Genomic DNA, 10,235 nt, shown 5'->3' with positions numbered 1-10,235 from the left:
AGCCCATGAAACATCAGCCAATCAACGAAGAGACACATGTCAGGCATGCGTACACGGAATGTCAATCGACGCAACAGTTGAATGTCAATCAAAGCAACAGTAACCAAGCGTCTTCAACACGCCCCTTCATATCCCTTTGCCTATTCACCTTCCTCAGCAAAACTCCTAAAGTATCTATTCTACGCCGGCAACACGACTAACCAAGCTAGGCAGCACCGGCCGGGGGCAATCGAAAATACACCGGCACTCTCAACCTTGGGTCCGCCGGCCAGCAGCACCTTCTCTTCCACATTTTGATATCCATTACACATCCATGTGGAGGGGGGATACGGTACGGCCTGTACAGAAGTAAGCCGAGGGAGAAAAAGCCGGGGCATAAAATTTTCACTTGCACAGAATATACACTCAGCATACATCGGAGCCCATACCACGGCATAGACTACGCTGGGGGCAAATTGATGGGGCATATTCTGCACCGCTGACCAAGTCAACATATTGAACGAGGTCAAAGATATCCACAGCAAGCCAATGACTTAGACATCCAAGCCGATGCAGCCTTTCGGCCTGCCAGCATGAGTCTCGGCATGGCAACCTACCAGCCGGGACACATACCCGCGTACTCATATCCAAGAACCCTCGGCATGGGGTCAACCAGGCTCGCCGGCCTGCCATAGGTCCCTCGGCCGAGGGTAGATCAGTCTTTCCACCTGCTATGCCACTTGGCCCACTTGGCCACTACGCGACAAAAGGTGAAAGTCTATAAATACTCCTCAATCCTCATTGAGGAGGGGATCCGGAATCTAACCTAAGAACCACTTAAATTGGTATTATCTCTCTCATCTCTCTACAATACACGTCATCAAGCTACATACTACTTAGCCACAATAAGTTCACTGACTTGAGCGTCGGAGTGAGTACGCTTGGCACAAAGCCAAGCCCTCAGTTTGCTCATTGTTGCAGGAGAGGCCGAGGAGAGCAGTCAAGGCTAGAAGAGGCATTATTCGACAAAGCTAGCGTGGTAAACAAACCTGCTTCGGAATTCATACCCGGAACATATATATATATATATATATATATATATATATATATATATATATGTATATGTATATATATATATATATATATATATATATATATATGCATGTTAAATTCACATACAAAATATAATAATCATAGGATAAGTACGTTGGTTTGTTACCAACCAACATATTGGTTTGTTACCAACCAATCAAAAGCAAATGCAACTGTCAAATAATAAACAATCACACGTGAAACAGAGAAGTCACACAGCCCCTGTCGGGGACATGCAAACCCGATCGGGGACGTGACCAATTTCCACGAATCTCAAATTTTGCTTTTTAATTTTCGTTAAGTATATGAAATACTTTAATCCCGAGTATATAATTGCGATAGGGGACATAATATACTACGACAACACTTATAAATAGTGTCCCTTATCCATTTTAACCATGTACTCGATAAATCCGATTATATGAGCGTACCCTCTGTACTCTCTTACTCACATTATATCGATTTCGAGCTCAAACCAATTTTGACATGAAAATCCGAATGCACTTAAATGTACTTGTGATCACAATAACTAACATTCCTCCCCCATTTAAGTGTATCCCTTGTTTCCAATTAAAACAACAAAGCAACAAGTCTAGGCATAAGTGAAAGTGTCCCAAGGATTGAACTTCCACATTAGTACATTACACATTCTAAGTATTCGAGAATCAACGTGTCCCACAGATTGAACCTTTCAACTCATATTGAATACATGAAGATAGCATACACTTAGACTCAATAAACTCTTAAAGTTACAAACTTGACACTATTGACCGCCTTGTGTCCATATCCTTTCATGAGAGTATAGGAAGCCAAGTCCGAGCTTCTTAAAGCGGTTACACTTCACACTCACATAGGTGAATCTTTCATTGTGCACCTGCAAAATGCACTTTGTCAAAGATTTCATTAAGAAGTATTAAACTTCAACCTCTTATCATGCAGGACATGCACATACCTTTCGGGATTATAACATGTGCCTCAATCTTCCACAATAAGCCTTCCCCATTAAACTTAGCCTCTAAAATTTGTTAGAGGGAAGTTGGGTATCTTATCATAAAGATCTAGACGGACTTTAAACCCATCCCGATTACCGACTTTATAACCAAGTCTTTAGCTAATCCCTTCGTCAAGTGATCAGCCAAATTATGATGTGATCTCACGAAATCAACGGAAATAACTCCTTGAGTAATCAACTCACGAACCGCGCTATGTCTAACACCAAGGTGTCTAGACTTTCCGTATTAAACTTCACTATAAGCCCTAGCTAAGGTCGCTGAACTATCACAATGGATAGAAATAGGAGGATAGGTTTTGGCCAAACCAGAATTTCATAAACCAAATTCCTTAACCATTCCGCCTCTTTACCGGCAGCAGCTAAAGCAATGAAATCCGACTCCATAGTCGAACTTGTTATACAAGTTTGCTTGTTAGAAGCCCATGAGATAGCTCCTCCACCAAGCAAGAAGACCCATCCACTAGTAGATGAATGATCCTCCATGTTAGTGATCCAACTAGCATCGGAATACCCTTCTAAAATCGAAGCAAATCCGACATAGTTCAAACCATAATCCATGGTTTGCTTCAAGTATCTCAATACACGTTTTACCACAACCCAATGTTTAAGATTAGGATTACTTGTGTATCTACTCAACTTGCCAACGGCAAAGGCGATGATTGAATTTATGTAACACTTTCTCAATGTAATGAGATTGTGTCAAAGAGAATCCCTTGTTCTCACGCTTGATCTTTATACCAAGTATCACATCCGCCTCACCCATGTCTTTCATGGCAAAACTTGATGACAAGAAGGCCTTAGTAAGGTCTACTTGAATTTTGTCTGTACCAAAAATCAACATGTCATCAACATATAGACAAATAATGACTCTATTACCGTTGTCATCAAATTTGCTATACACACATTTATCCGACTGATTTAGTCTATACCCATTAGATAAAACAACCTCATCAAACTTGTGATGCCATTGTTTAGGAGCTTGTTTAAGTCCATACAATGATTTAATTAATTTACAAACCTTATGCTCATTACCGGGCATAATAAATCCTTCCGGTTGTTTCATATACACCTCCACTTTAAGCTCACCATTCAAGAATGCCGTCTTGACATCCATTTGATGGATCACTAGATTATGAATTACAGCAAGTGCAATCAACAACCTAATAGTAGTAATGCGAGCTACGGGAGCATAGGTATCGAAATAATCAATCCCTTCCTTTTGTCTATAGCCTTGGATAACCAATCTAGCTTTAAACTTGTCGATAGAACCATCAACTTTCATCTTCTTTTTGAATATCCATGATACGTGCATTTTATATAGTCTTTTTAGCCTTATTTTGCACGTATTTCTATGCACTTTTGCACTGTTTTGTATTGCATTATGCCCCGAATTGGCTACTTTGGTTTGTTTTGTCTGTTTTATAGGAATGAACCTGAAAGTGATGGAACCGTACTCTTTTTGTCCTATTTTGCATGCATTTTGAGGAGACGAGGATTTTAGAGCGAGATACTGCATTGGGATGCGTGAAGGAATGGTCAACGAAGCAGTCGGCGACAAGTTTGAAGCTGATTTGGAGGAAGAACACTCGATCGAATGGTTTACTTGGTCGATCGAGTGGTTTCATATGCTGAAGAGATCGATCGAGTGTTTTATTTCACTCGATCGAAAGGCTGTTTTGAGGCTTTCCTCGATCGAGTAACAATTTTGCTCGATCGAGAGGATTTTCTGCTGAAGTCCTCGATCGAGTAGTTTTATACTGCTCGATCGAGAGGTTATTAGTTTTCACGGGCTTAATTAACCAGTGTTACCTTATTTTCGTTAGTGGACTTTGTTTTTCTATTTAAGCATCGAGTAATTAGGTTATTAAGATCTCCTTTACACTTCTTTTACTCTTAATTACGTTTTATACTACTTAGAACGCAGCTTTTACTCTCTTAATCTTTCCCTAAAACTTTCTACTGTAACTTTGCTCTTGTATTACTTTGCTTGGATTTTTGGTTGTTCTTTACGCCAGATAGCTTGTTATTGTAATCTATCTTCTCTATTAATCTTAATCTCATCATTTGTTGCTTTAATTACTTGTTTCTCTTATCATTAATTTCTACCCTAATTTAGTTTATGCCATATTTTAATTATTTCATCATGCTTTATATTAGTTCATTCATCATTGTTATTATTAACAACATTAACGATATGAGTAGCTAAATCCTTTCATGTTGGGATTAGGGGATCTATGGTAGAATTGTGACGATGTAGCGAATAGGCTAGATGATTTATTTGTGAGAATCTGTACCCATGGCAATATAATTATAATACTGACTTAGTTGAGTGCACGCTTCTAAGTTACCCTTTAATCTGGTTAAATTTATTCCTGGATCGGAAGATTGGACTAAATAGACATGTTATGAACAGTAGACTACCCTGACGAGGACGGAAGTTAAGTTAGTGGAAATCTAGGATAGAAAGTGGACCGGAAGGACCTTTCCAGTATCCGTCTCACAGTAAATTATCTAGGCTATTTGCAGTTGAGTCATTAGACTATCGTAGTGAACCGAAATCCTGACAAGCTCTCTCTTTATTGATCATCTTTATTACATTTTCTGCCTTTTACTACTCTTTCTTTACTACACTTTCCTTTAAGCCTTATTAGTTTAGAAAACCAATTTTAAACACCCCCCCCCATTTGTGATCAAATAAGCGGACCTCTAACAGATATCTTGCCTCCCTGTGGAGATCGACCCGACTTCCCTAGCTATATTAGTTAGTGCCAGTTGGTTATTTTTGGTAGGTACACGACTAGCCTGTCAAATTTTGGCGTCGTTGCCGAGGAGGCAATAGCCCTATCTGTTTCTGTTTTCGTTTATTTTTATCCGTCTCGGGGAATTTTTATTCCTTGAGACAGTTCTCATTTATCTCTTTCAGTGTTGTGTATGCCCAGTCAAACAGGTCGGAGTTAGTTTCAGCTGATTCTGAGCCAGAGAGACTGTTTTGGCATAAACTTCGTCTGCAAAGAGAACTTCGAAAGGAAGACTTGAGTACTTTCGAGCCCGAGCTACAAAATTTTGTTTTCGCAGAAGACCAGTCTTTAGAAGAAGATAATCTCATTTCTGCCAATCAACCAGTAAAGATGCCGAACATTGCAAGTCACTCGGAGCCTAAAGCATCCTCTATTCCTAAAGGTTTTAACAGTAATACCCGCCCTTTTAGGAACTCATTGACCAACCTTGACCGACCTTGGGGGCAGGTGGTATCACTTAGTGATGCGTGCCAGAGTTACCGTTTGCCTTGTTTGCCTTTCTATGTGAGTTGAACTCGATAGAGTAGAGGCTACTCGATCGAGTAGCTTGGGTACTCGATCGAGTAGAGGGCACTCAATCGAGTACGTTAGTCACTCGATCGAGTAGCATCTTTTCAGCGAGGGTTTATAATCGTGTTTCGTCAAAACCGCAAATCATTTCCGCCTCTTTCCTCTAAACCTAGATGTCATCCATTCCTCTTCCCTTCACCAAATACCTTCCATGGGAGCCTTTGAGGATGATAGTACCTTGAGGATGAGTTGCTTGAGTCGGGTTTATAGTCTTACCACCGTTGTGAGATGCGTAGGTATGTCATCATCGTCATCTTTGTCTTTGTGATTCTTTGTATGGTGGTAGTGATAGTAATAGGCTTGTGTACTGATTGTTTAGGGATTGCTTGCTTGGTTGATATCGTATGGCTGATCGAGGAATCGCTGCTTTTGGTTAAAGGTATTCGCCTACTCAGTCTCTGTGGTCGTTTAGAGTGTCGGTTGTTGTTATTGATTGTTGTTGTCGTTGTTGTGGTTGTTGTTGTTGTCGTTATTGTCGTTGTTATTGTTGTCGTTGTGGTCATCGTTGTTGTGATACAAATGTTTGTGGCTGATTGTCTGTGGTTCTCGAGGTGCGTCCCCGGCTTAGTGGAGTCACTTGCGGGAGTGGCTTCATGCCCTAGTTTCGCCCTCCGTGGAACCTGCCATGGGAGGGGATGTGTACATTAATGGGACAGGGTTATCGCTCGATGTGATGAGCGGGGCTTATGTGGGAAGGCTGCGGCCCCCCACTGGTAGGGCTGGTCCAGTGGACAGTCAGTGACGGAGATTGGTTGGAGTGGTTGTGATTATGTGTGTGTTTGGTTGTGGTTGTTATAAGTTGGTTGTGTTTGCTGTGTCTTGTCTCAGTTACTGACCTTGTGTGGTTGTCTTGTTTGTGTTGTTGTGTCTGTCGTGATCCCTTATGGTGAGCAGTCAGTCTTAGCAGGTGTTGTCTTGGTTGGTTGCTGGAGTCCGAGCTGGGATGAGTCCTCACGAGTTACGACAGGAAGTAGTATATAGTGATGAGTTGTATCTTTCTTTTAACAGTGTAGTTGCAACACTTGTAAAATAGTTTAAATGTTCTTTTATTGACCTTTGATGATTACTTTCCTCGGGCAACCGAGATGGTGATGTCCTTATATGCTAGGGAAGGTCTTGGTAAGGCTCATTGGTATATGGGGGTGTCACATTAACCTCCAGACTGAGGACGGCAACACCTTTGATATCAGACCGTCTTACATAAATATGGTGGAGAGAAACTTGTATAGGGGGTGTGGCGGGTGAAGATCCAAGGAAGCACATGGAAGTCTTTACAGATTACTGCTCTACTATTCCCGCTACAAAGGGAGTAACTCAAGACAAGATAAAGGAGGTGTTATTCCCTTTTTCTTTGACTGACTCAGCCCGTGAGTGCTTGACCGATCTTGACTGTACAGCTGCTGGTATCACCAACTGGGAGACTCTCGCACTCACCTTCTACAAAAGACAATTCCCTCCACAATGCACTAATCATCTGAGGGGTAAGAATACTAGTTTTAAGCAGGCACCTGACGAGACTTTCTATGAAGCTTGGTGTCGGTTCAAGAAGTTGGTGAGGTCTCTTCCTCACCATGGTTTTGATGAGTGGTTTTTGAGCAACCAGTTTTACAATGGGTTGTACGACGACCACCGAGCTATACTTGACGCCGCATCCAATAGGAGATTTCAAAAGAACGTTGACGATGATAAGAGATGGGGGCATTATTGAGGAAATGGCGACCCATTGTGCTGAATATGGGAACCCACGAGACGGTATTCGAACGGTTCACACGATGGATAAGGCAGTCGTGGCTCAGCTGGAAGCCATGAATGCTCGGTTTGATAGATTGGAGCTGCAACCTGCTGGAGATCAACAAACAGTTCATTTGTTGACTAGACAGGAAACTGTCACTTGTGAGAGGTGTGGAAGCAATGGCGGTCATACTGCTATTGACTGTCTTACTGAGAAAGAACAAGTCCTTGCTTTTCAACAATACAGGCAAGGAGGAGGTTCTTATTACAACAACCAATGGGAAGTCCATCCCAATTTGAGGTGGACAAGTCAAAATGTTCTTAATCCCACTCCTCCACCCGAGCAGCAGCAGCCATATGTACCTTCTTATAAGGCTCAACAAGGCTTCCAAAAGCCTCCTTCCTTTCCTCCTCCGAATCAAGGCACATCATCTTCAAGTGGGGTAAGTGAGCTAGGTGAGCTAAAGTCAATGCTCCAGTCGTTGACAAAGCAATGGCAACTAAGTGACCAACAGAAAGAAGCATCCATCAAGTCACTTGAAACTCAAGTTGCTTAGTTAGCCGCGAACCAGTCCACGAGGAAATAGGGTCATTTGTCGTCTCAATCAGAGAAGAATCCACATGAGACGGTGAATTTGATTAATTTGAGAAGCGGTCATTCATACGAAGGACCAAAATTACCTGTTGGCAGGAGTATTTCAGACTCAAGGAAGGATGTTAATGACGATGAACAGTCATTAGTTGCTGAAAAAGAGGTAACCACGAAGAAAATATTCGATCGAATGGTTTCAGGGGGTCGATCGAGTAGAATTAATGCTGAAAGCGCTCGATCGAGTGGAAATTTTACTCGATCGAGTGAACTGGATAATGAACAGATCGATTGAGAGGCGCAAACCACTCGATCGAGTGATATTGCTGAGGAAACTGTTCGATCGAGTGGTAACTTTGCTCGATCGAACACTGTTGTTATTGGAGACCTCGATCGAGAGACTCCTAGTGCTCGATCGAGTGATATTTCACATGGAAGGACTCGATCGAGTGATAAGGAGCTTGAACCAGCTGAGACATTGGAAAAAAGAAACAAAGGGCTCTAGATAACTATTACTGTGCCCTTCCCGAGGCGATTATAGAGCACGAAAGCCAATCAACAGTTCGGTAAATTTGTCGAGCTCCTGAAAAGCTTACAGGTTACTGTTCCATTCACCGAGTTGCTGACAAAAGTACCCTCTTATTTAAAATTTATGAGAGATTTTATCACGTAAGAGGCACATTAGTGATCATGAGTAGGGATGTCAGTGGGGCGGGTTTTGGCGGGTCTCGCCCCGCACCCGCCCCACTTGAGGCGGGCGCGGGTAATGATTTGACGGGTCATGGGGCGGAGATGGGTTTCAAATGTATCATTCGTCGCGGGTCGTGGGGTGGGGATGGGTATCACATGAAACCCGCCCCATACCCACCCCGTCCCACACCCACCCCGCCCGCCCCGCTCTGCATGTCCCCGCTCCGCTTATACCCGCCTCACTCATCTCCAAATCACCAACCCACCTATAATAAGTAGTAGTAATTATACTATAATAATAAAAGAAAATTATAACAAGAGGATAAAAAGCCCAAACCAATGATACTTGGTAAGAATGCTAACGGAGCTTTAGATATTTGAGGGAATAATGAGTGAAGCTCTGTTAATTTGATCAAGCAGCTTTGTTTACTTTGGACATGCGTTTCACTGTTTGTAAAACTCTTTCATGGTTTGAAAAACTTGTGTACTAGTTAATTGAATGTATATTTTGCAAAAACTTATTTGTATAAGTAGTACGACTAGTATATTTTAGATTTTAGATTTATATTTTTAAAAATTGTTTATGAGGAGATAGGTAATTTGGCGGGTCAACGGGTCCCCGTGGGACGGGAACAGGTTTGAAAAGTTCAACCCGCCGCGGGGCGCGGGGCGGGTGTGGGTACACATTATAGACTCGCGGGGCGGGTGCGGGTTACCCCTCCTCCGCACCCACCCCGCCCCATTGACATCCCTAATCATGAGACGGTAGCTTTGACCGAGGCAGGGACTGCCCTAGTTCAAAATAAGTTGCCACCTAAACATTCAGACCTGGGTAGTTTCTCGATTCCATGTCACATAAGTACCCATTTGATTGATAACGCACTATGCGATCTTGGTGCTAGCGTAAGCGTCTTACCTTTGTCTCTTGCTAAGAGACTTGGTTTGACTAAATTTAACTGCACAAACATGACTGTATAGATGGTCGACCGTAGAATATCATGGCCGTTAGGTGTCATAGAGGACATACCTGTTAAAATCGGGAGATTCTTTATTCCCGTTGATTTTGTAGTGCATGATATTCCCGAGGACACTCACACCCCTATTATTTTAGGGAGACCATTTTTATTCACTGCTCGTGCAGTGATTGATGTCGGGGGAAGACACTGACATTTCATGTAGGAGACGAGGAATTAATTTCCATCAGTCTAAGTCTCGAAGGGCTCTCATGCAAGCTCAACCTTGCAACGCCCTTTCCTCTACTGACCCTCATATTGACACTCCAGATGAAAATCTGCAATTTTGTGCTGCTATTGTGACCCCTTCGCCTCAGATTGAGAGAAAAAAGGAGGAGAATTCGTCTGTTTTCCTTGCTGCAGGTACAGATGAAAAAGATGCAGGAGTTGTCAAAGGCCATTGTGTAATTAAAATCAATCAAATTGGGGATCTAAACGTCAAAGTTGGTGAGAAAAATAAAGGGACGAGGAAAGTTCGTGCATACGTGGACGTTAACTATTCTCCCTCTACTGGTTCAAATTCAAGCTCGTGGAGAATGAAGAGGACGGTCAAAGATGATGAAGGGACCTCCTCCAGTTAGAAGCCCTCCGTTAAGCTACTGAATTGTCTTGGGAATTAAGCGGGGAATGCCCCGTGTAACAATTTGTAAAAACTATTTTTAAATTTCCGTTGAATTTCTTTATTGTTTTTTTTTTAGGACTATTAGAATTTAGACAATTTTTAGCGTAGTTAGAAAGACTATAGACTGTTATTTTTGTGA

The 10,235-nt window shown here is 42.2% G+C and overlaps 1 non-coding gene across 1 annotated transcript; it reads right to left on the bottom strand.

Moving 5' to 3' along the window:
* Positions 1 to 6,923: 6,923 nt before the first annotated feature.
* Positions 6,924 to 7,029, bottom strand: LOC141622045 (small nucleolar RNA R71). Its single transcript, XR_012532848.1, has one exon. It is a non-coding gene; the product is annotated as a small nucleolar RNA R71 (small nucleolar RNA).
* Positions 7,030 to 10,235: the final 3,206 nt, after the last annotated feature.

The sequence above is a fragment of the Silene latifolia genome, chromosome 1 (assembly GCF_048544455.1).
Source record: "Silene latifolia isolate original U9 population chromosome 1, ASM4854445v1, whole genome shotgun sequence".
Taxonomy (NCBI): domain Eukaryota; kingdom Viridiplantae; phylum Streptophyta; class Magnoliopsida; order Caryophyllales; family Caryophyllaceae; genus Silene; species Silene latifolia.
Note: the sequence above shows the minus strand (reverse complement) of the source record. Positions and strands in the feature narration are given on the sequence as shown.